The following is a 24,260-nucleotide window of genomic DNA, read 5'->3' as shown; positions in this document are numbered from 1 at the left end:
GCTCCACGGTGTGGACTCCACAGGAGAAGGGAAGCAGAGACAGTAAAAGGCCACTGTTCCCAGAGAAGTACATGAGACAATGTCCTCAGTTTTAATGGTAAAAGCAGATGTGGCCTAGGGATTCTGTCTTCTCTCACTCTGTCCGTTCTGCTGCATCCCAAGGTCAGTGAGCGGTTTTCCAAACCAAAGTGCAGAAGTGATGCAATGAAAGGTTTATACCCCACGAAGCACGTAAGCCAAACTATCACGGGACCTACAGCAATCATCTTGCTACACTAGATGACAGCACAGGGCCCAGTGTGTGACCTTGGCTTAGACAATCATTTACCCTTCGCTTGCACGGGAACAGCACCACTTCCTCTGTCTGAATAATGATTTTCACAGGTGATGCAACAGGCCAAGGGCTTATCTCATGGTTTATCTTTGAACCCTTTCATAAGCAACCTGGTGTCTTGCACATGTTTGTCATAAGACAATCTGCTTTAGGTGACATGACACATTTACAGCATAAACTGTGGATATAGTGTACTTGGACTTTCCTTTGACACAGTCTCTCACCAAAGGCTCTTAAACAAAGTAAGTTGTCATGAGATAAGAGGGAAGGTCCTCTCATGGATCAGTAACGGGAAAAAGGGGTAAACAGTGAGGTGCAAAGTTTGCACATGACGCAATCTTACTCAAGCTATTTAAGTCCAAAGTAGACTGCAAAGAGTCACAGAAGGATCTCATAAAACTGCCCAAAGGAGCAACAAAATGGTAGTTGAAGTTCAATGTTGATAAATGCAAAGCAATGCTCTTTGGAAAACAACCTCAACTAAACATACAAAATGATGGCCTCTAAATTAGCTGTTACCACTCAAGAAAGAGATCTTAGAGTCACTGTGGATAGTTCTCTGAAAACATCCACTCAATTTGCATCAGCAGTCAAAAAAGCTAACAATGTTGGGAACCATGGGAAAAGGGATCGATAATAAGGCAATAAATATCATAATGCCACTATATAAATCCATGGCATGCCCATACCTTGAAAAGTGCATGCAGTTCTGGTCACCCCATCTCAAAAAAATATATATTAGAATTGGAAAAGATGCAGAGAAGGGTAACAAAAAATGATTACGGCTATGGAACAGCTTCTATATGAGGAGAGATAAAGACTGGGCCTGTTCAACTTGGAAAAGAGATAACTAAAAGGGGATATGATATCTATAAAAATCATGAATGGTATGGAAAGTGCTATTTACCCATTCACATAATACAAGAACAAGGGGTCACCCAATGAAATTAATAGGCAGCAGGTTTAAAAACAAACAAAAGGAAGTATTTCTTCTCACTACACACAGCCAACTTATGGAACTTGTTGCCAGGAGATGCTGTGAAGGCAAAAAGTATAACTGGGTTCAAAAAAGACTTAGCTAAGTTCATGGAGAGTAGGTCCATCAGTGGCTATTAGCCAAGATGGTCAGGGATGCAAATCCATGCTCTGGGTGTCCCTAAGCCTCTGACTGCCGCATACTGGGACTGGACGACAGGGGATGGATCATTTGATAACTGCCTTGTTCATTCCCCATGAAGCCGCTGGCTCTGGCCACGGTTGGCAGACAGGATACTGGGCTAGCTGGACCATTGCTCTGACCCAGTCTGGCCATTCTTATCAGCCATATGGAATGTGACCAGTCATACAGCTGCTGGACCCAGCCAAGGCACTTCCATCAATGGTATAGCAACTCAAGGCCACCGCTCAACTCTAGCCTGATAATCCCAGAATCAGTGGCGGGATCCGTCAACACCACCCAGGCAGCCAGGGGAAGATTGAGGCAAGATGCTTTGAGCCAGATGGAGCAATGAGTCAGTGACCAGCAGGCGGTGCGGCACGTACCTGATTGTTATTGGCCGGCCACCAGCTGCTGGTGCAGGATTTAGGGGGGAGAATAGCAGCATAGGTGAAAAATGGTTTCAAAACACTTACAGCAACGCACAATCAGAATCTTGCCAAGATGAATCAGGTCTTTTATATCACATGACTGGGGCTGGGTTACAACAGGCCTGATGGTCATTAACCTTTAACTCCAGTGGCTACTGGTACACCCAGCCACGGCGTGGATTGGTTGAGTACAGCAAGGCATGGTGGACTGGCACCTCTCTCAATCGGCTATCTTTTTCTCCAACATCCCAGCTTCCCTTTAAAAAGAGACAATTTCCAGGTGTAACATTGTGGAGAAAAACCTCAAAAGCATGACCCGAGTGTGTGCAGAGAGCCAGGAGCAATAGCTCTGAAGGGTGAGAAATGCCCCATTTGTCTCAGTGAGGGGGTTCACTCACATGCTCATGGATGTTCGTTTAAATAGCAACATTGCTGGCTATTCGTCGCTCCTGTGAAAAAGGAGAGGAAGGGTCACAGATCTGCACAATTTACTATGCATGAATCATAGAATCATAGAATCTCAGGGTTGGAAGGGACCTCAGGAGGTATCTAGTCCAACCCCCTGCTCAAAACAGGACCAGTTCCCAACTAAATCATCCCAACCAGGGCTTTGTCAAGCCTGACCTTAAAAACCTCTAAGGAAGGACATTCCACCACCTCCCTAGGTGACCCATTCCAGTGCTTCACCACCCTACTAGTGAAAGAGTGTTTCCTAATATCCAACCTAAACCTCCCCCACTGCAACTTGAGACCATTACTCCTTGTTCTCTCATCTGCTATCACTGAGAACAGTCTAGATTCATCCTCTTTGGAACCCCCTTTCAGGTAGTTGAAAGCAGCTATCAAATCCCCCCTCATTCTTCTCTTCCGCAGACTAAAAAATCCCAGTTCCCTCAGCCTCTCCTCATAAGTCATGTGCTCCAGCCCCCTAATCATTTTTGTGAGATCTCATTCTGTGACCCAAGTAGGAGGCAGTTAGGAGAGACCACTTATTCCCCACCCCCCCAGTCAAGATGGCGCTTAGTGACACGTCAACATATAATGAAGGTCAGCACAATCTACTGTGAGATGCATCTCATTTTGGTGACTCACGTGGGTGGAGCTTATTTTGTGGGTGGAGCTTGGAAGAGTATCACCACCTCCCTCTCCCCACTGCCATTTTGACTCCTGTATCCTTGTAACCGAGCGTCGACTCACCAGCGCGGCAGGTCCTGCTCTTTCTAGCCTCAGAGCACCTCCTGCTGGCTGAGGTCTCTCCCTTGGTTACTGGCCCTGTTGTCTCCACCACCTCTGGCCCCATGTACCTCCTGGACCCCAGTGTCCCTTACCTTGGGGTGCTGCTCCAAGGCAGTGCCCCCACACTCTGGGTCTCCCGGTTCTGGGGGAACCTCTTCCCCCTATGCCCACCTTACCTCAGTGGATAATGCCAGTCGTCATCTAGCCCCCTTTCCCTGGGGCAAACTGCAGTCTGTAATGGTCACTCATCATTGGCTAGGGGGTTGGACCAGCTGCCTTTCTCTGCAGCCCAGGTACCTCCTTAGGCCTTCCTGCCAGGCCTCAGCCTGGGAGATAGCCAGGCCTGAGCTCCCCAGCACCTCTTTCCAAGGTACCCTGTCTCTCCCAGGTAGCTAGGTCCTTCTGACTCCAGCCCAGGAGTGAGACTCTCTTGGCTCCTTACTCCCAGGCTCTTATCAGGGCCAGCTGTGCCCTGATTGAGCAGGCCACACCTGTGGCCAGCTACCCCCTTGGCTGCTCTCACTCCTTTTATCCCAGGAGTGGGGTAACCGCCCCGCTATACCCCTCCATTGAAAACAACCAACCAACCAGCCATCTTTGGAATAGAACATGGCAGCCATTCTGTGGGAGGCTATTCACCTGCATGCACCCATGGTGGATGTTAGGAAGAGGTTAGACATAGCTGGGAACTGGAGTGGGTGGATTTAGGCAAACCCAGAATGATTTGTTATCTTCCAGTTGCCCTGTCATCTCTCATAGATGCTCTGGGAGGAGGCTGCCTGTCTTTGATCTGCCCACTGCTCAATAAAGTTCAGACATTCCTCTGTTCAATGCCAATCACTCTGCCCTTTGTTACACTCGGTTCTAGGGACGCCATGTAGAACGTGAGTGGGATAGCGGAGAAGGCCAATGCAAGAATATAGGGCAATAATTAATGGCAGTGCTATGAATGTGATATATGAGCATCTATTTTTTGACCCATCATCCTAAAGCTACAGACGTGTAGTAAATGTTCTAAGTCAGTCGCCATTGTTTATAAAATGGTCTGGGGTTTTACTCTAGATGGAGATTTTTTGGTCAAATGTCAGGTGCTAGATTGTATGCACAAAATTACCACAATTAGGAATTCTGTTCTTATCGAACTGTTGGTCTGAATCCCTCTGAAAGCGTGCACTGACTCTGCAGCTCAGGGGACTGTACACTCCCGCTAGCCCCCACACACAATAGATTAGGTTACAGGTAAATGATTGATTGTTGCGTCAAGCGTCTCCCCATCTGCCACCAATTCATTTCCCTTCCTTTTCATATTAAAGGCTAAGAAGAATTTCTAGCTGTGGTAGCAGTACCCAGCACTCCACCTCAATGCCATAGGATTTAGGAAAGGATTATGCTGGCTGGAAATGGAGAAACAATGGGGCCTGAAAGATTTATGTCTCTCCACCTGATTCAGAGCTTGTCCATACCCATTGTTCACCTTAGGGCCTGGAAATCGAACCACCTCCAGAACTTGGCTTGTTGGGACTTTGCTTTTATAAATTACATAAATGAGTTTTCTGCTTCCTAGTATCAGCACATCAAGAGAATATTCCTTGACTCATTGGACTCACGTGAGCCCTGGCTCCACCTGCATAGGATGTTGGGGCAGGTGCTTCCCTGACACCAGAAACGGTGTCACAATTAGAGCTAGGTGAACTTTTGTTTGTCAAATGAAAAATGCATTTCTCTGTGCTCCAAGCTACTCATAAATTTGGGTCAAAGTCAATTAATAGTTTCAGCTGAGAATTTTTCAAAAATGTTAAAGTATTTCTGTGTTGCTGGCAGATTAGGTGTTAGCTCATGCCAAAGCCCCAGGCCAAGTCATTTATGTATTAATACAGATCAAAGGGATTGCTAAATGTATAAGAGTGTATTGGGTGTTTAAACATCATGAAAACTACTGGGATGTTACTGCCATTGTTTCACTTCTCTGTATCCCCTTATAATGTAATATCAAACATTTACGTAGTGTACACCCCTGTAACTAAATAACCCAATCAAGCGAGAAAGAAGCCTTGCGGAAGGAAAATGAAGAACTTTACCAGAAAAGTGCTAATTTCAAAGCAAGTGGGCATTGTATGTGATGATCAGAGGTCAAAGATGCTAAATGTACTCCTCACTCTCCGTCATCACAGGGTAGTGATCCTGTCAGCTTGTTTTCTGAGAGAAGAAACTCAGTATGGATTTAGGGAAATATCCTTTCTTTCTGGACTGATTGGACTCTTACAAAGTGGAACAACTGAACGAGAAGACAGAGATCCACAGGGAAACTGGCAGATTGCTACATCTCTGCTACCATTTGAAATTATAGTCTGACTCACCTGTACATATATTTTACCTGCTTTAACCTCTCAAGAACTCTCTTTTCCTTTTCTTGGCTAATAAACCTTTAGTTTACTATAGAATTGGCATCTAGAAATTGAATTACTTTTGGTGTAAGATCTAAGGTACCAGTCGATCTGGGGCGAGTCTCCTGGGACTGGAAGGAACATAAATATTATGTGATTTTTGGTGTAAGTGACCTTTTATCACAAATTCCAGTTTGTCTGGGCGGCTAGAGAGTTTAAGGGGACTGTCTGTGACTGGTACAGTGATCCAGGAGTTCATATTTGTTACTGGTGTGGTGAAATCGAATTATAGATCACACCACCAGTTTCGGGTCTCTGCCCCGGTTTCTGACAGTCTGCCCTGAAGGAGGCACCCATGGTTGTGAGCCACTCCACACAGTGTGACAATTTCATTTTGAAACTTTTAATTGTTTCAAAATGTTGTTTTGAATTCAAATATGGCCATGTTTTTTAAACTCTATGAAAAGGGGAGGGGTTTAAAACACCCAAAAAGGACAAATGAAGACAAAAATCTTTTAAAATACCAATAATTTTAGTTGAGTCAAAGCAACTTTCAGTCAGGCAAGGGAGAATTTCAGTGAAGAACTCACACTGAAACGTACCATTTGTAATTGAAGGAAGAGTCCATTCTGAGAGGGGAGAGGTGGTCATCTGCATTGAGGAACGTATTGCAACAACGAGCCAGTTTTTCAGAATGCTGCATGAGCAAATGCATCATCAAATGCATGTGTTGTAGGCTGCCTAATTAACATGTGCATTCACTGCAAACACACACGGGACCAGTACTGCAGATGTAATTTGTCTGTGCAGTTACAATGACTACACAGGTGGAGCAGACAATTTGCTCTAGCAATACAGGCCAATATATAAAACGCACAGGAAACGCTCCAGGTATGTTTCTCACGTGGCTTTATAGTTCATAAAAGGAGCTACTTTCACAGATGATGAGCGTGATCACCACAGGACAGGTTCAGCATGAATAGCTGTAAATCTTTCACACCAAGCCACGCTAATGTATCTCATCCCAGTAGGGTAGGGTCAGAATTGAGTTCAATCCTTGGTGTCTCCTGAGACTATACAATCGAGGCACCGTTAGTGCCAAAATGTGGCCGCTTATGTGCTGCGGCCACACATGCATGGGTAGCCGGACAGGAACAATCCAGCTCATGACAACTCTCACATTTACTGGGTGAGGCTTAAAAGATGCTTTGGCATTTCAAGTCATTGAAAGGCCCGGTCAAGTCTGTCTTCAGCAAATGCCTGTTCCCCACCTACCAGAGTACAGAGCTGTCCTGATAGGAGTAAGGGGTAAACAGTGAGGTGGCAAAGTTTGCAGATGATACTAAACTGCTCAAGATAGTTAAGACCAAAGCAGATTGTGAAGAACTTCAAAAAGATCTCACAAAACTAAGTGATTGGGCAACAAAATGGCAAATGAAATTTAATGTGGATAAATGTACAGTAATGCACATTGGAAAAAATAACCCCAACTATACATACAATATGATGGGGGCTAATTTAGCTACAACGAGTCAGGAAAAAGATCTTGGAGTCATCGTGGATAGTTCGCTGAAGATGTCCACGCAGTGTGCAGAGGCGGTCAAAAAAGCAAACAGGATGTTAGGAATCATTAAAAAGGGGATAGAAAACAAGACTGAGAATATATTATTGCCCTTATATAAATCCATGGTACGCCCACATCTCGAATACTGCGTACAGATGTGGTCTCCTCACCTCAAAAAAGATATTCTAGCACTAGAAAAGGTTCAGAAAAGAGCAACTAAAATGATTAGGGGTTTAGAGAAGGTCCCATACGAGGAAAGATTAAAGAGGCTAGGACTCTTCAGCTTGGAAAAGAGGAGACTAAGGGGGGATATGATAGAGGTATATAAAATCATGAGTGATGTGGAGAAAGTGGATAAGGAAAAGTTATTTACTTATTCCCATAATACAAGAACTAGGGATCACCAAATGAAATTAATAGGCAGCAGGTTTAAAACAAATAAAAGGAAGTTCTTCACGCAGCGCACAGTCAACTTGTGGAACTCCTTACCTGAGGAGGTTGTGAAGGCTAGGACTATAACAATGTTTAAAAGGGGACTGGATAAATTCATGGTGGCTAAGTCCATAAATGGCTATTAGCTAGGATGGGTAAGAATGGTGTCCCTAGTCTCTGTTCGTCAGAGGATGGAGATGGATGGCAGGAGAGAGATCACTTGATCATTGCCTGTTAGGTTCACTCCCTCTGGGGCACCTGGCATTGGCCACTGTCGGTAGACAGATACTGGGCTAGATGGACCTTTGGTCTGACCCGGTACGGCCGTTCTTATGTTATTATGTAAACAAGGAACTGGAGGTGTGGGGAGACTATAACAAATTAGCTGTAACTTTGCTGTTTGTCAAAAAGGAATTTTTCTACCTATGTGCATCGCTTCCTCTCACTTTGCAAATGGCACCAACACGCAGAGCATCTATTTAAACTTCTAGGATTGTGGGAGCAAAAATCAAATTTACAACGCAGGGACAATGCTGAAGTGGAGTTTATCTCTCTCTAGTTTGGGATTAGCCTACAAGTGTCAAAGTGAAAAACTTTTACTCTTCCCCTGCACCAGCCGCACTGCTTAGAGCTGGGTAAAACACTTAAGGGGAGAAGTTTATTTGCCAAGAAAAAAAAATGCACTTGCCGTTGACCTGAAACAAGTCATGCATTTGACATACGTTCGCAGAATAGTTTCCGACCCCAAAGTTTTCTTGGCCTAGATTCACAAGGGGACTGTAGCACGATTCACAAAGCTACAAGAGGTGAGGGTGTAGCAGTACCAGCTTCCCCCCTGTCAGGGCACTCCTGTGGGAGATGCGGGTTCAATTCCTCCCTCTGTTGATACGGAGCAGGGATTTGAAATTGACGCTTCTCCTTCCCAGGCGGATGCCCTACGCACTGGACTGCAGAGTCATTTCTCTCACCTGCCATCCCCCAGCCTGTGTGACTATTCGGGTATTTTATACAAAAAGTGGAATCACTTCAGCAGGTGAGACGCCCCTGTAGTCAAATGGGGGAGGCATGCTCCTGGAAGAATTCAACGCCCATCTCCACATAAGGCAGAGGGGGGAACTGAACTCAACTCTTCCACATCCTGAGTGTCTTCAGAATGTCTAACCTAGTGGTTAAGACAGAGCACATTATCCCCTCCCTCCCGCTCCACAATGAAACTAGCCCTTTCAAAGTGCCCAGCAACAAAGCATTTCTGGTTAAATTAAACTTTGTTCTACCCAAAACAGACCTTGTCAATTCTGCAAAGGTTTCAGAGTTTTTTAGTTCAGTTTGACTTGAACTAATTTTTTCCTTCAACTCCCCCCGCCCCCACCCCTAGGCACTGCCCAAAACTGGGGGGGAAAGTCAGTTATTTGTCCATCGCTACTGCTTGTGCCCATTGACATGGCACTGAAATTGGATGCAAGATCCAAATGTCCATCGTTTGATCAGGTGGCACAGTTAAGTGTGCGCCACCTTGCTGGACTGGGAACACCTAGGAACAATAGTGCCACTTAATGAATTCTTCTCAGGGAGTTGAGAGCAGGCACGTACTTCCTCACTGCTGGGTTCAGCGCACAGGCAAGCTTGCAAATCCGTGTATGGTGGATGAGTCCTGGTTTGAGGTCAGATCCGATACTCCATTTTCAAAATGGCCCTCTCTGGTTATAGCCAGTGCAGCACTTGAAGGGTCTCACAGTGCCTGGAGATGAAGTATTCTGTCCGTCTGCAGAGTAGCTCTAACTACCTCCCCGGCAACAGAACTAAAGCATGACCCTAGAGCAGGGGCGGGCAAACTTTTTGGCCTGAGGGCCGCATCGGGTTTTGTAAATTGCCGTGGCCCAGCCCAGCCCAGCCCAGCCCAGCCCTATTGTCCCCCCAGGACTCCTGCCCCATCCAACCCCCCTGTTCCCTGACTGCTCCTCTGGGACCCCTGCTCCAGCCATACACCCCTGCTCCCTGTCCCCTGACTGCCCCCGGACTCCCGCCGCCCCATCCAACCCCTCCTCATTCCTGACGGCCCCCCCGGACCCCTGCCCCAACCAACCACTCCTTCTCCCTGCCCCCTGCTGCCCCATCCAACCCCTCCTCTCATTCCTGATGCCCCCCCCAGGACTCCTGCCCCATCCAACCACCCCTTCTTCCTGTCCCCTGGCTGCCCCCGGAATCCCTGCCCCTGACTTCCCCCCGCTGCCCCATCCAACCTCCCCACCTTCCTGACTGTCCCTGGGATCCCTGCCCCCATTCAACCCTGTTTCCGCCCCGACCACCATCCACACTGCCCCAGGAGCTGCACTGCCCCACTGCCCACAGCATTACGCCAGCAGTGGAGTGAGTGATCTGAGACGGCAGGGGAGGGGGCACAGAAGGAGGGGGAGCTGGGGGTAGCCTCCCGGGCCAGGAGCTCGGGGGCTGGGAAGGACGGTCCTGCAGGGCGGATGTGGCCCGTAGTTTGCCCACCTCTGCCCTAGAGATAAGGTTACTTCACTCTCTGGTAAGATAATACTGGCTTTCGTTTAATCATGGATAGGGGCCTACCAAATTCAAGGTCTATTTTGGTCAATTTCATGGTCATAGGATTTTAAAAATAGTAAGTTTCATTATTTCAACTATTTAAATCGGAAATTTCACAGTGGGGGGGGGGTCCATAAGATTATGGGGGTGGGGCAGGGGTTGCCTTACTGCTACCCTTACTTCTACGCTGTTGCTGGGTGCAGCGCTGCCTTCAGAGCTGGGCAGCGGGAGAGCGGCGGCTGCTGGCCAGGAGCCCAGCTCTGAAGGCAGAGCCGCCGCCAGAAGCAGTGCAGAAGTAAGGTTGGCATATTATGGTATTGCCACCCTTACTTCTGAGCTGCTGCTGGCAGGGTGCTGCCTTCAGAGCTGGGCACGAGGCCAACAGCTGCCACTCTCCAGCCGCCCAGCTCTGAAGGCAGCACAGAAGTAAGGGTGGCAATACCTTGACCCCCTAAAATAACCTTGTGACCCACTCCGCAACTCCCTTGTGGGTCAGGACCCCCAATTTGAGAAAGGCGGGTCTCCTCGTGAAATCTGTACAGTATAAGGTAAAAGCACACAAGACAAAGATTTCAAGTGGGAGACCGGATTTCATGGTCCATAACACATTTTTCCATGGCTGCGAATTTGGTAGGCCCCTAATCACATGTCATAGACTACCAAAGAGGAATCATTTTTGGCCAGTACCAACATGGGGCCAGCTACAGCAGCCCTTAGCAAAGACTCTCTGGAGTAAAGGAACCATGCCTGGAGGCTACATGTCAGCTGGTGACCTACAGATGACTCGGAATCTTATAATTAGGCCCAGGAGCTATTCAGTTCCTTCCGAAGGGAGGGAAGACACAAGCAGCTACATTGAGAAGAAGCAAAGCTGAAGAACTTCAGTATTCTATAGTGTGTGGTTTTGAGTGCTTTAAAGTTGGCCACAGGACTAGGAATACCTTCATCTCTGAGCACACCTCCCATATTGTGTTGAAAATGTAACCCGACATAGCTGCAGTAGGAAGCTAGACAGTCTGATATTTCTACTGCATGCAAACAGCCTCAGTGAGCGGGGTTCTGACTCAGACCCCCCATTCAAGCCCCAGCAGATATGGATTTGGCTTTGCAGTTGGTTGTTCTTAGTGACAACTGCTCCTGTGTACATACACACTCACAAATTCCTGCTAAAAGTCAGTTGTATGTGCCCTGGCACGAATAGAGGAATGTGCCAGCCACCTGAAGCGGAGGTTGCTCAGAAGGCAAGTCTCTTTACGTCAGTGTCTCAACCCTTAACCTTTCCAGTCCTTGAAGTGTGCAGCTGGTAAGAAGAGTCCTGATAAGATCAGTTCCAGGCAGACCATGACAAAAGTGGAGTGTAGGTGTCTGGAAGATAACAGATATGTTCACACATACATGGAGTTCTTAGAACAGTGGGGGAAATCAACCTGCTGCCACATTCACTGTGGTATTTGCCCAAACAATCAGGGCTTGCTGGGACAAGTCTCATTTCCTCTTGCAAAGAATGGATAATTTGCCTGTACATGGCAATCTTCTGAAAGATACTGAGTCAAAATGTCTATTGAATCATTCACCTATCTGTGCAATTGCTTAAGTGATTGTAATAAAGATCATCCCTACCGAGACTTAGGGCAGAGGGACAACAACGTTTACTTGTACAAACAATTCTCTTACCGCCACCGCTCCCTGCTTATCTCCTCCAAGTACAGCCAGCGCTCCTTTGCTGTTCCTCTGGGCCAAAGTCTGCTGCCTCCTATTGCTGATAGCTCACAAAGCAACCGCAACTGCCACTTCCCATCTCAAGTGCTGACTCATCCCCCTTGGCTTCCACAGCAGCCCTTGGCAAATTCAGGAAGCGATGAGTCACCCGGGCAGAGACATGGAGCTGATCCAAGTGTGTAAGGAAAACATCAGACAACAGAGACCGGGCAATAAGAGATGTGGGGGGGACCAGAAGAAGGTGGCTAGAGAAGAATACTTAACTCTTCCTTGGCGCTTCTCATGCAGAGCATCCTTATCCCCATCTTAAGGAAGGAGAAAATAAGCAGAGTGGCGAAGTGACCCTGGATGTCAGTGGCAGAACTGGGGACAATCCAGATGGCCCAGTGTCCTTTCCCTGGAACATGCTGCCAATCACTCAGTAAGGGTGAAGATAGTAGCTAGGTTGACAGAAGCAGTCACTCGGGGAAGTGTGTTCCTTCACCAACAGAAAAACTCCTGTCAGCGTAGTGTGGGTTTCTGTCACCATAGCGTATACATGGCCGAAGAGTAGAGCTGGGCCAATAACGGATTTTTCAGTTCACTGGCATTTACAAATAGAAAAAAATATTTATTTGATCCGAAATAAAATGTTCCGTTTTGGTTTTGAGCTATTTTTCTTTTAAAAACTGTTATTTTTTAAAATAAATCGAAGGAAATTTCTAAATAAAATTAAAACAAACAAACCCTTCCATTTCGATTGTTTTCAGTGTTTGGGAGATTTTATTTTTAAACAACTCAGCAAAGTCAACAGGAATTCGTGAAATGTTTCTGTGCACTGGAATTTGCATTTTTTTTTGCAGAGAAAAAAAAGTTTCAGATGAAAAAATTTTGCCCAGCTCTAATTAAGAGACCCTGGTTCTGCTCTGCGAATTGCTTCTGTAGGGCTCTGGTGCATCTAAAGGCTCTAGAAAGGCAAAGGATAAGATTACATCATGGAATCAAGGGTCAGTGAGTGACACTTGCCACCTAACCCAATAAGGCTCCTGCATCAACAGCGACGTGTGTTTGTTTTTTTTAACCACACAAAAGGATTTTAAAACTCAAAGAGTAAAAAATAAGTCAGTTTTGTTTTAGCACAAGAGACGAGATGCAGAGTTAATGTTAAAGATAGGTCTGGCAAAAAAGCACCAGACCCTCAAACTCTTGGGATGTGCATAGGATCCCGGTGGCTCAGACCTGCTTCCATAAGCTGGATTTTTATTGGGATGGGCAATCCAAATCTCTTTGGAAACATTCACATTCAGATCCCAGCTTTGTGGTCTGAGTGCCACCATTAGTCAGCATAGCTGGGATCTTATTAACGGGAAGCTCAGGGCAGGGTTCTACAATATTTCCCAGCTGTGGAGTGATTTATTAGTACATGCATTGCGGTAATACCAGGAGGCTTCAGCCAAGAGAAGTGCACTAGGTGCTGTACAGAACCTAGTGAGACATACACCTCAGAAGCTTCCAATCTACATGCCAAGAAGGTGCAAGGGCGGGAGGTGAAGCAGAGAGGGGCAGTGACTTTCCTGAGGCCAAACATCAGGTCAGTGGCATATCCAGGGCTAGATCCCACACCTTACCCACCTGACCCTACTCTTCCCCTTCCGTAAAGGGATTTAAGCAGCCTTCCTTACTGTTTCACTGGCTGCCACCAGCTGCTTCCCTTTCCTCTGGAGCTTGCTAGTGCTACACGTGTCTCCACCCAACTCTGCCTTAAACCCAAAGGGGAGGTCCAATGTATCAGGCTCTTGGGGCCAGGAGAACCCCATGGCAGAGCATGATCTGTTTAACCCAAATACACAAAGATTGCAGCACTTGCTCAATATGGAATTTGGTAAGAAACTAAACAGGATTCTGTTTATTCGGGCTAAAGCCCAATGAACCTGCTAACCTGAGGTTGTAAGCAAACGGCCACTCACGTTACTGCCCGGGCATCTGTGTTTACCAGAGGAACCAGCAAAAAGGTTGTACTTGTAGATTAGCAAGCATGGGAAAGGAAATCCAGGATGTTTGTGTGGACGTACCAAATGCACTTTTAGCCCATGGCTTTGGAAATTAGCGCCAATAGCTGGATGAAAGCCTTGAGCCTACACTGGCTCAAGGAGAGGAAGCCAGCACCAGTGTCTGATCTAACAGTCCTTGTTCAAGGCTATGATGAAAGCAACAATTTTTCTGACCCTAAACATGAAGGAGAGAATCCCATCCTTGCCTTTGCACTGACAGCCCTCAGCATGGGAACCAGGGCACCAGCTATAGTGTGATGCACAGCTTGCAGGGCACAGGTGCCGGTTGAGGGCACAGAGAAGCCAGAGGGTGAGGTAGGGCTGGAGGCCCATCTGCCCACTATGTGCTGAGGGCTCGACCTATTCTAGTGCCCTGTCAGCTGTAATGGTTTGGTCTAATTTTGATGCTTGGGTTTAGCCTGCGGGAGCTGGGTGGAGTTGGTAGCCTGTGGCATGCAGGAGATCAGCCTAGATGATCTGGTGGTCCCTTCTGGCCTGAAACTCTAGGCGACGAGGACACATGTAGGGCCACAGACTCAGCAGTGCTAGCCATGGGTGGCTATGCAGCTTCTCAGCATGCCGGAGAGCAGTCTGACCTCTATGCACCCACCCAGCCCCACAACAGGCAGATCCATGTGTAGCATGAGAAGATGGACGGTCCATCCAGTGTGACCCATCATTAAGGGCAGACTGAGATGCTTTCCCAGGTCACCACTTCCAACAGGAGAGCAGGGAAAGCCTCAGTACCATGCAACACAGCCTGCCTGGCTATTCACATTCACTCCAAAAATGGCCAAGAGTTATGCTCAACTGAGGACCATCCAGGCTATGAGTTCATACGGGACCAGCATCCATTGCAGCCACATCTTCCATGTGGGTTATTGTAGCGGTGTTTGAATAGGCTGGGTTTGAACTTGAATGGGATAAATCGTAGTTACTGTAGCTGGGTTACTGTCACTGGTCAGCCGAACTAAGCGTCTCACATTCATTCTCCTGGGCCGACCAATGCATCACTGTGCTGGTGTTCAAGCAGGTCCATTATTAGTTGAATAAAGAAGCCACAGAACTGAGTGAATAATGGGTTTTTCAGCATAGCAGTCAAACAAAACATCTGGCAGAACAATTCTATTATTTTAACTGAAACTGAAGTTTTTCCTGGCCCCAGTAGAAAAATTGTTTCGAGTCGAACAAAACATTTTGTTCAACCCTAAATGAAACTTGCAGGTTTTCCATTTCATTTTGGAAGGGTTTCACTTTTTTTTTTTTAAATTGCTAAATTTCTTAATGAAATCCTGTTTTGAAATGAAAAGTCAGTGTTTCATTTTGAAACTGTCAAAGTGAAATGCTGACACCGATTTTTCTTCCTTTTTTTTTTCCAGCTGAAACTATTTGCAGAATTTGATCCCATGTCACAAATAATTTTGATGGGCCCAAAAATGCATTTTTCAGAAAAAAATCCCCCCCCCCTCTCCCCACCTTCTCCAGAGAAGGAATCACCCAGCCCTAGGACTGAGGTGTTATGACTCAGGTAGCTCCTTAAAACAGGATAATCTCATGCTCATCTCAGGCAATTGAAAGTAAAGCTTACATTACAGTACCCTCTTGTGGTAGAATGACAGACCTACAAGGCTATAGCGTACATAGAAAATATCCCAGAAGTGATGCGCACCTCAAAGTACCCAGGCCTTTACTTCTCACCGGGGACAGAATTGTCCCCCTGGCTTGTCTAACTTCATAGAACAGGAAGCTCTCTGGAGTTAGAGATTACAACCAGGTTCTGGTACTAGCCCTAGTTTCAGATAAACCCTTTGTCCCACAAATTGACTGATGCAAGTGGTTTAGCTTGAAAATTGCTAGGTTTATTCTGACAGGTTTCAGAGTAGCAGCCGTGTTAGTCTGTATCGGCAAAAAGATCAGGAGTCCTTGTGGCACCTTAGAGACTAACACATTTATCTGAGCATAAGCTTTCGTGGGCTAAAACCCACTTCATTGCATGCATGGAGTGGAAAATACAGTAGGAAGATCTCACACACACCCCCCAAAAAATGTGTGTTGCCATACCAGCTCTAATCAGACTAATCAATTAAGGTGGGCTATTCTCACCTATTACCTTAATTGATTAGTCTTGTTAGAGTTGGTATGGCAGCACCCATTTTTTCATGTTCTCTGTATATATATCTTCCTACTGTATTTTCCACTCCATGCATTCGATGAAGTGGGTTTTAGACCACAAAAGCTTATGTCTAAAAAATTTATTTAGTCTCCAAGGTGCCACAAGGACTCCTGTTCTTTAGGCTTATTCTGTAAGTGCAGGAGAATTTTTCAGCTGTGTTTGAAGAGAATTTGTCTTGTGTTTGAGTTACAGGTCACTTAAAAAAAAAATTTAATCCCAATAGGAAACTGACTCTTCTCTGTCCTTCATTTCCTTCTAGCCAGCTAGCTTTCCATATTGCTTACATCTCCTGGAAAACTTCTCCACCAGCTGTATTTGCTTAATTATCAGGGCCGGCTCCAGACCCCAGCGCGCCAAGCGCACGCTTGGAGCGGTGTCCCGCGGGAGGGCGGCAGGCGGCTCCGGCGGACCTCCCGCAGACATGCCTGCGGAAGGTCCGCTGGTCCCACGGCACTGGTGGACTTCCCGCAGACGTGCCTGCGGAGGGGCCGCTGGTCCCGCGGCGCCCGTGGAGCATCCGCAGGCATGCCTGCGAGAGGTCCACCGGCGCCGCGGGACCGGCGACCGGCAGAGCGCCCCCCCGCGGCGTGCCGCCCTGCTTGAGGCGGCGGAAATCCTAGCGCCGCCCCTGTTAATTATAATGAACTTTCTTCAAAGTTATTTATGCACCTACTTGTAGTGAGCAGAGATGTGCATGAACAGTCTGACTGCTAGAGGGGGAACCTTAAAGAACATATGGATTTGTTAGCCCTGTGTCACCACTGCAGAGGTTTGACCTCAGCTCAAGGGGCAGAGATCTGAGGTTCAAGAACCAGCATACAAACCCTGGATTTACACCCTTGTGTGGATTATTTAGTACTGATGATTATTTGCAGAGGTGGATTTGTTGCAGAATGGTGCCCCGTGGTATTTTTTCCTGCAGAATAGGCAGATAATTGGCCACGCTCATCTTACGTCACCCTGATTAAGTGGTGGAGCCAAGAAACTTCTGAACATGATTTGCTTCCGAGGAAGGCTCAGCAAAACTATTCAATAAATAGTTATGGGACAACCTGGCCCTAGAGAACATTCCTCCAACCCCCACAAGTTAGAGAGTGACTCATGCCTTGAAACAAGAGGGTTTAGATTTCCCTTCCAGACACTCATTTGGTTTCTTAGTATTTATTAAAACTCTGGCTATTATTCTCCATGTAAATGTCTAAGCCCTGTTTCAATCCTGCTAAGCCCTTGGTTGCTGTGATACCTAGTGGCAATGAGTTCCACAGGCTCATTGTGTGAAAGTTCAGTACAGCTCTTGGGATTCAGAAACATTTGATTACACAGAAGTCATCTGAATGCTCCAGTGTAATAAGACCTCATATGAAGCCTAGTGAACCAACCCCAGCATTCTGAGCTGCAAAAATATCTACACATCTGGTGTTTGTTTTGTTTTTTCACTGGAACCAGGGACACCGGTGTATCTTCCAGTCAGCCAGTTCTACTATCACCTGTCTGAGCTGCTGCATCCAAAGTGAATCTAATTCTTAAATGCCTGGGGCCCATCCTGACAACCCATGGGAGTTGAGTTGCAGTCTTTACTCAGGCTTTTCTCTTTTGACAGTGGGAGGGAGGAAAGTGATCAGAGAAGCAACAGACAGATGGTGATGAACTGGTCAGAGTGAACCATTGCAGATTCTGGTGATGTCACCTAATGAGGATGCTGAAGCTGGTGAGGAGGTGTGGAGAGGAAAAGGAGGAGGACCTGTTAGACTGAGGAGTCTTGGTTTGATGCCTTTGTTAAGAGGCCTCAGGCTGCTAAAGGAGGGCATCTGAGGGGAGCTGGAGCTCAACCATTCATTTATAATTGGTTGATGAATTAACCAGCCCTCCCACTATCTCAGACAGCAGCTGAATAGCCAGATTCTCTCAATGCCTGGGATGGGGCCAGCTGGCCACCCTGCAAAGCCATTGGGAGCAGGATGCTGGCTGCTGAGTACGCAGCAATCCCTTCCATGATCTCTTCACCATGAGGGACACTTTACAGGCCCTCAGTCAGCACCCCCCAGAGATAAGAGGGAGTCAGGGATCTGTCAGGATTATAGCTTGAGCAGAAGAAGTGGAGCTGACAACGCTTCCCTGTAGAAATGTCCTTCTTTGGTTGTATTCACATTGGTCCCAGGTGCTGTTTGTGGTTCATGGCCAGGATCGTTCAGGCAACAGAGAGGGGAAGCGTGCAGGAAGGAATGAGGAGAAGAAACGATTCTGAAGAATACCACAATATTTCAGATCCTTTGCAATAGTGATGGGAATGACCAAGCTCCAGTGCGCCTGCATTATTAGCTGTACAGGTTCAGCTGATTGGACATATTGCCTGTTTTAGACTGTACTGAAACCCAGTGGAGAATCAGAGACTCCACAGATGGCCACTTTATTCCTGTAAAGTAGCTATGACCTGAAGCCAAAGGAGAAATGGCCCAGGCTGGTTATTACAAGAGCCCTGTGAAATGTGGATATAGCATAAGCCTGGTTTGTTTTTGTGGGTTTTTTTTATTTTTTTCAAGCTGGTGCCCCTGGACTTTCACTGAGATTCAACCTAAACTCAGCCAGTACCTGGTTTGCTGTCACCCTCCTGTGAAATGGGTGAGCTGTGACTTTCCAGGCTGAAGTTATACAACTTTTCCCCCATTCAGTCTGATCAATGCCCAAAAGCCCACTGCTTACTCCAGTGTATGGCAGGAAGGCAGACAGCCCAGTGGGGGCTGAATTTTAAAATGGAATCACTATGGCTTGAAACAAGCAATTGTAACCTCAGGAGTGTGTGTATGGGGTGTGTGTGTGTGGGGGGGGGGGGGTCTTGTGCCTTTCCTCTCCCGGTGCTGAAGGCATGACACTGCTCGAAGAAAACTCCCCTATGGATTGGCTGATGGGGCTGCAGCTGGTTTTCCTATTTCTACTGTTCTGCTCAGCGTAGCCCATCCCAATCAACTCCTAGGGCTAGTCCCGTGGCACACTGGACACCAGGTATGTATCAGCTGCCTGCTTTCAAGTGCGTTTTATGATTAACTTTCCCTCCTTTAAATGAGGGTTAGTCTCCAGCTACACCCAGCGCCCCAGAGAATGACTGCACGTCACAACGACCTTCAAACACACTTGCCCAGCACACGGTCATGTTGCGATCACATTGTCCCGGGAACTTTGAAAAAGGCTCATTGGACATCTTCACTTCAAGCTGAAAAAGCAAACAGCCTTGTTTGCAAGCATCAAGTACAACAATGATCCCTCATGTCAGAGCAGCTGGGAACTGCAGGAGATACCCAGGAACCCTCTGTTATACAGAAGCTTCCTTGTAACTTTGACACTCTGCAACTTAATTTAAATTGGGGGAATAAGAACCTGATCCAAAAATCAACAAGCATCTTTCCTTTAGCTTCAGATCTGTGTGGTTGATTTTCACATCTTACCTAATAGCATCGTAGGTGCAGGCAGAAACTAGCAAGTACGGTGACAAGAGGCAAAGGCTTACGTTTTTAGTTGTAACCTGGATACGAAACAGAAGCCTTGGTCGGCACAACTGCAGGGTGCAGCAAGAGGTACTGGAAGACACTGAGTTAAATGTTGTACAACTACTACTGACTGTCCTTGTACAGCCATATAAAAATGCTCACTCTCTCCATTTTTGCAGGTCTGGCGAGTCAGTAGTAAAAAGGTTAGGTCCTTCGGAGACTCGTTCAGTTCCTGAATGGCAGCAACCGTTAAGAGACAACGTTGGCCCACATTGCCTTATGGTGAGTAGTACTTTACTCCATGAGGTTGTTGTGCATTATAGTAGCTAGTGGCTCCGAGATTGGGGCCCCAGGGGCGGGCTAGGCAAAACAAAACAGATGAGCGGCAATTCACAGGATGAAACTAACAGCAGGGGGTGGCCTGTTTACGAGTAAAGACAAGGTATTGGTCTGGTCTATCTTGGAGTGCCAAGCGCCACATTGAATCCTACACCGAGGTGGCAAGCGGACAGCCCGCTTGTCTCATGAAAGGAGAATCACAGCCAGCCTGGCCATACTGCGCTTCAAAGATTTGGAGCCAACAATACTCTACAAGCCATGAGAGGAACTAGTTAATTAAGTCCAGACTCTAGAACGTGTGTTATGATTTAATTTTATATGTAACCATTTGTTTCCTGCACTTCTACTTGAATCTCAGTTCTCTGAGAAATAACCTTATAGCTGATCTTACTATAAACACGTTTAAGTGCTGTGTGTCCAGCAGAGCAGTGATTGGAGGTGGAACTGGTGAGCTGGGGGGTACCATTTCTTTGGAAGCAGTAAACCTGTGACTACTGAGAGTCTCCAGTGAAGCAGGGGCTGGACACTCCAGGGAGTTGGCCTGTAGACACAGTGGGGCCTGCAAGGCCTAGAGGGGAGGGCTTGTGTTGATGGTGGTTTCCTTACAGCCAGGGCACGTGGCCGCAAGGGGCCCTCACAGTCTAGGGTAGCATTAGGGTTGCCAACGTTCTAATCACACAAAACCAAACACCCTAGCCCCGCCCCTTTGTGAGGCCCTGCCCCGCCTCTTCACCAAGGCCCCGCCCACCACTTACTACATTCCCCCTGCCTCAGTGGCTCACTCACTTTCATTGAGGGAAGGGTTTGAGGTACAGGGTGGGGCCAGAAATGAGGGGTTCAGGGGGCAGGAGAAGGCTCCAGGCTGGGGCAGGGAGTTGGGATGCAGGAGGGGGCTACAGGCTGGGGGGGTGGGGCTGAGGGATTCGGAATGTGGGAGGGGACTGTGGGTTTAGGCAGGGGGTTGGGGTGTGGGAGGAGGTACGGGCTCTGGGCTGAGGGGGGGGCTGATGGGTTTGGGGTGTGGGAGGGGGTGAGGGCTCGAGGCTCTGGGGTGGGGCTGAGGATGAGGGGCTTGGGGTATAGGAGAGGGCTCCAGGCTGGGGGGGGGGGCGCGAGGGATTCGAGTGCAGAAGGGGGCTGCAGGTTGAGGCAGGGGGTTGGGGTGCAGGAGGGGGTCCCTGTTTGGGGGGGCTCAGGGTTGGGGCATGGGCTTACCTCAGACAGCTCCTGGTCAGCGCTCCTCGTGCCCCTCCCCCCAGCTCCCACTGGCTGCGATTCCTGGCCGATGGCAATGTGGAGCCAGTGCTCGGGGCAGCATGCGGCGCCGTTTCGCCCCACCCTCCTAGGAGCCGGACCTGCAGGCCGCTTCTGGGGCGCAGCACGTGCCAGGACAGGTAGGGACTAGCCTGCCTTGCCCTGCAGCACCACTGGCCGCACTTTTAAAGGCCCGATCGGCAGTGCTGACCACAGCCACCAGGGTCCCTTTTTGACCGAGTGTTCCAGTCAAAAACCAGACACCTGGTCACCCTACGTAGCATCACACTCGCCCACACCAAACGTGAGGGAGAGAAGCGCCAACGGACGAGTTCTAAAGGCCTGCTCCAGCTAAGGTCAGCTGAAAGAGCTTTTACCATTGATTTTAATGGCACCTGCCCCCATTCCCAAGGGTGTCTCTGCCCCACCAGTGATTGACTTCAGTGGGAGCTGTGGGTATTCAGAACCCCCAAAATCAGGCTGCAGGGGTCTGCTGTCACTGCAATGTGAAGTCAGGCTCTTGGGTATTGCCTAACCCCCCCATCCTGCCCACACAAAACCCTCTCACCTGAATGTGGTGGTGCTTTAGGCACCAGGTGGGGGCAAGTTAGAGCCCAGGTTCCCCATTCACTTGGGGTAATCTTTGCAGATAGGAGGTAGGCTCACCCACTCGAGTGCTGATATTCCTCCAAAATTCTATCGCATTCGGGGGTGCAACCCAGACCAGTGAGAGGTTGTGTTACCACCTGGCCTGCAACCATGGGTGCCTCCCAATGCTTTGCTGCTGCAGCTCCCAACCTGGGCCGCTCACAAACAGCCTGCCAGCATGCAGGTCACACCCTGAGTGTCTGCGTATAGCCAGAACCTGCCAGCCACAGTCCAGCTTCCAGCAGCCTTGCTCACCACCTCCAGGGTGACCCCAATCCATTCCCCACAAATGTGTTCTGCACTGTCCAGCCCTCTCCTGGAGAGTGCAGATATCAGAGGTCCAGTGCCCCTGTAAGGGGTCAGTACACAACAGCTTGCTACTTTAATTGGAGTTACCAAACATTCAGTTTACACACCACATTGGATTAGTTTTGATAAATGAACTTTTAAAATTCATGTTAACTGCAAAGTGGGTCTTAAGTGTGTACAAGTATAAGGTATTGAAGTCAGCAATGGTTACAAGAGACAAAGATAAAATGCTTTCTAGTAACTAAAACTTAAACTGGACTTGGCGCAAGGTAAAATCCTTCCCACATGTTCCCAGCAACAGATCTGACCAAATTCTCAGGTCAGGATGCCTCCCAAAGCCTGGGGCCTTTGTCTTCGGTGAAAGAGAGCAATACCTGGGGCATTTTTGCCTCTCACTTTTATAGTCCAGTCCCTCTTTAATGTGGATCCTTCTGAGGATTACCCCTCAAAGCAACGTTTATTCAGAAAAGAAAGCAACATGGAGTCAGGGGATAAAGGTTACCCTATGTTCTTTTTCTTCTCCCCTGTGTACGCCTAAATGCAGATTTGCCTTGTCTCCCTCTTGATGTCTCAACAACCTTGTTTGCTACATACATGTAAGTTTAGGTAGACACACACACACACACACACACACACACACACACACTCCTTTGTTTAAGATAGCCCTAGTTAGGCAGGAGGGGTTACACAGGTCTATGTGGGTTTGAACCTGTGCTACCAATACCATACAGAGGGAATTCATAACATTACACATAATGTTGCTTCATACATTTCATTAGGACATTACTGGCCAGCAAGTTATTAGTTTTCAGATGGTTCCTCACAAGGCATATTTTGCACAAAGATAATTACACTAGTGTGTAAGGTGTGCCTATAGGGGTGCATTTGGTCACACCCTCCCACCATCCCTACTGTGCACCTAGGAGTACAGACAAGTTCCCCCACAAGTCCTTGGGAAAGACTCAGAGCAACTCAGCTTACTGCAGCACAAAGCACCATGAGCTAGGCCCCCAGAGGCCCCAGCAGCACTCCTGGGAGAATGCAGCACCAGTAACTCCAGTACGGCTGCTCTCAGATGGGTGCTGATCACCTGAGTTCGCTGTGCAGCGAAGATTCACCCTACACATCTAGTTCTGTAGTGCACACACCCGTAGGCAGCTCTTGTAAACCACAGCTAGTTGAGGAATGACTGTCACATGACCACCCATAACAAAGAAGTTGCCACAATACACCAGACTAATGATCCAACTCACATACCCTGACTCTAGCAGTGACACGTACCAGATGTTTCAGAAAGTGCAGTAGGCAGTTAAGGGATAACCTGGGAAAGCTTCCTCCTAACCCCCCACTAGTTAGATGTTGGCAGGGACAGGAGAGGTTATTACATCCCTTCCAGAACACCTAAGGAGAGCCAAGTTACAACAGTAGTTATTTACATAAACAGCTGATCCTCCTTTTGAAGCCTGCTAAGCTCTTGGCTCAATACCACCTTGGGACAGTGAGCTCCAAAAGTTAATTGTTCATCATGCGAAAGGGTTTCTTCGTATCATTTCAAATCTGCCACCCTTCAGTTGCACTGAATGTCCCCGTTCTCTTCTGAGACAGGGTGACTACGAGTCCCTCATCTACCTTCTCCCCACCCGTCATTATTTTGCATACCTCTCTAGCATGTCCCCTCACCTCTAAAGTGAGCACTGTCTTTTCACAAGTGTGCTTCCATTCCCCTAATCACTCATTGCCCATATTTACATTGACCACAGTGCCACCCTGAACACCCTGTTTCTGCATGGCTTTGAGATGGGTGCTGAAGATGAGTGATGCTCCTGAGTGCCCCATCATGGCCAGGGATGGTCCTGCAGACACCCTGCCTCAATTTCCCAGACAGGTTTCTGGAAATGACCCACTCAGAGTCTTTACAACAATATTCCCCCGCTCTTGGGGCATAATTTATTCAGCATAGGCTAGGTCCCAAAGTGAGCTCCCTTTCATCCACCTCAGGTTCAGGCTTTCCACAGCCCTCCTTCCTAGGACTGTGTGGTTCAAGTCCTGTCCTCCCCCACCTGCAAACCCTCCCCTCAATTCAGGGTTTCCACAGCCCTCCTGCTGGGACTGTGTCCTTTACGTATGGCCTCTCCGGCCTGGAAACTCACCCCTTTAGATGAGGGTTTCCACAACCTGCCTGCTGAGGACTGTATCCTAGCAGCCCACTCCTTCTGCTG

General features: G+C 47.8%; 1 long non-coding RNA gene across 1 annotated transcript; it reads right to left on the bottom strand.

Annotated features, from left to right (window-relative positions):
- Positions 1–1,895: 1,895 nt before the first annotated feature.
- On the bottom strand, positions 1,896–24,260 carry LOC120405823. The gene is made up of 3 exons (XR_005598908.1): positions 24,192–24,260; positions 2,320–2,370; positions 1,896–2,178 (listed from the first exon to the last, which is right to left on the bottom strand). It is a non-coding gene; the product is annotated as an uncharacterized LOC120405823 (long non-coding RNA).

The sequence above is a fragment of the Mauremys reevesii genome, linkage group 5 (assembly GCF_016161935.1).
Source record: "Mauremys reevesii isolate NIE-2019 linkage group 5, ASM1616193v1, whole genome shotgun sequence".
Taxonomy (NCBI): domain Eukaryota; kingdom Metazoa; phylum Chordata; order Testudines; family Geoemydidae; genus Mauremys; species Mauremys reevesii.
This window is presented reverse-complemented; position numbering and strand designations above follow the sequence as displayed.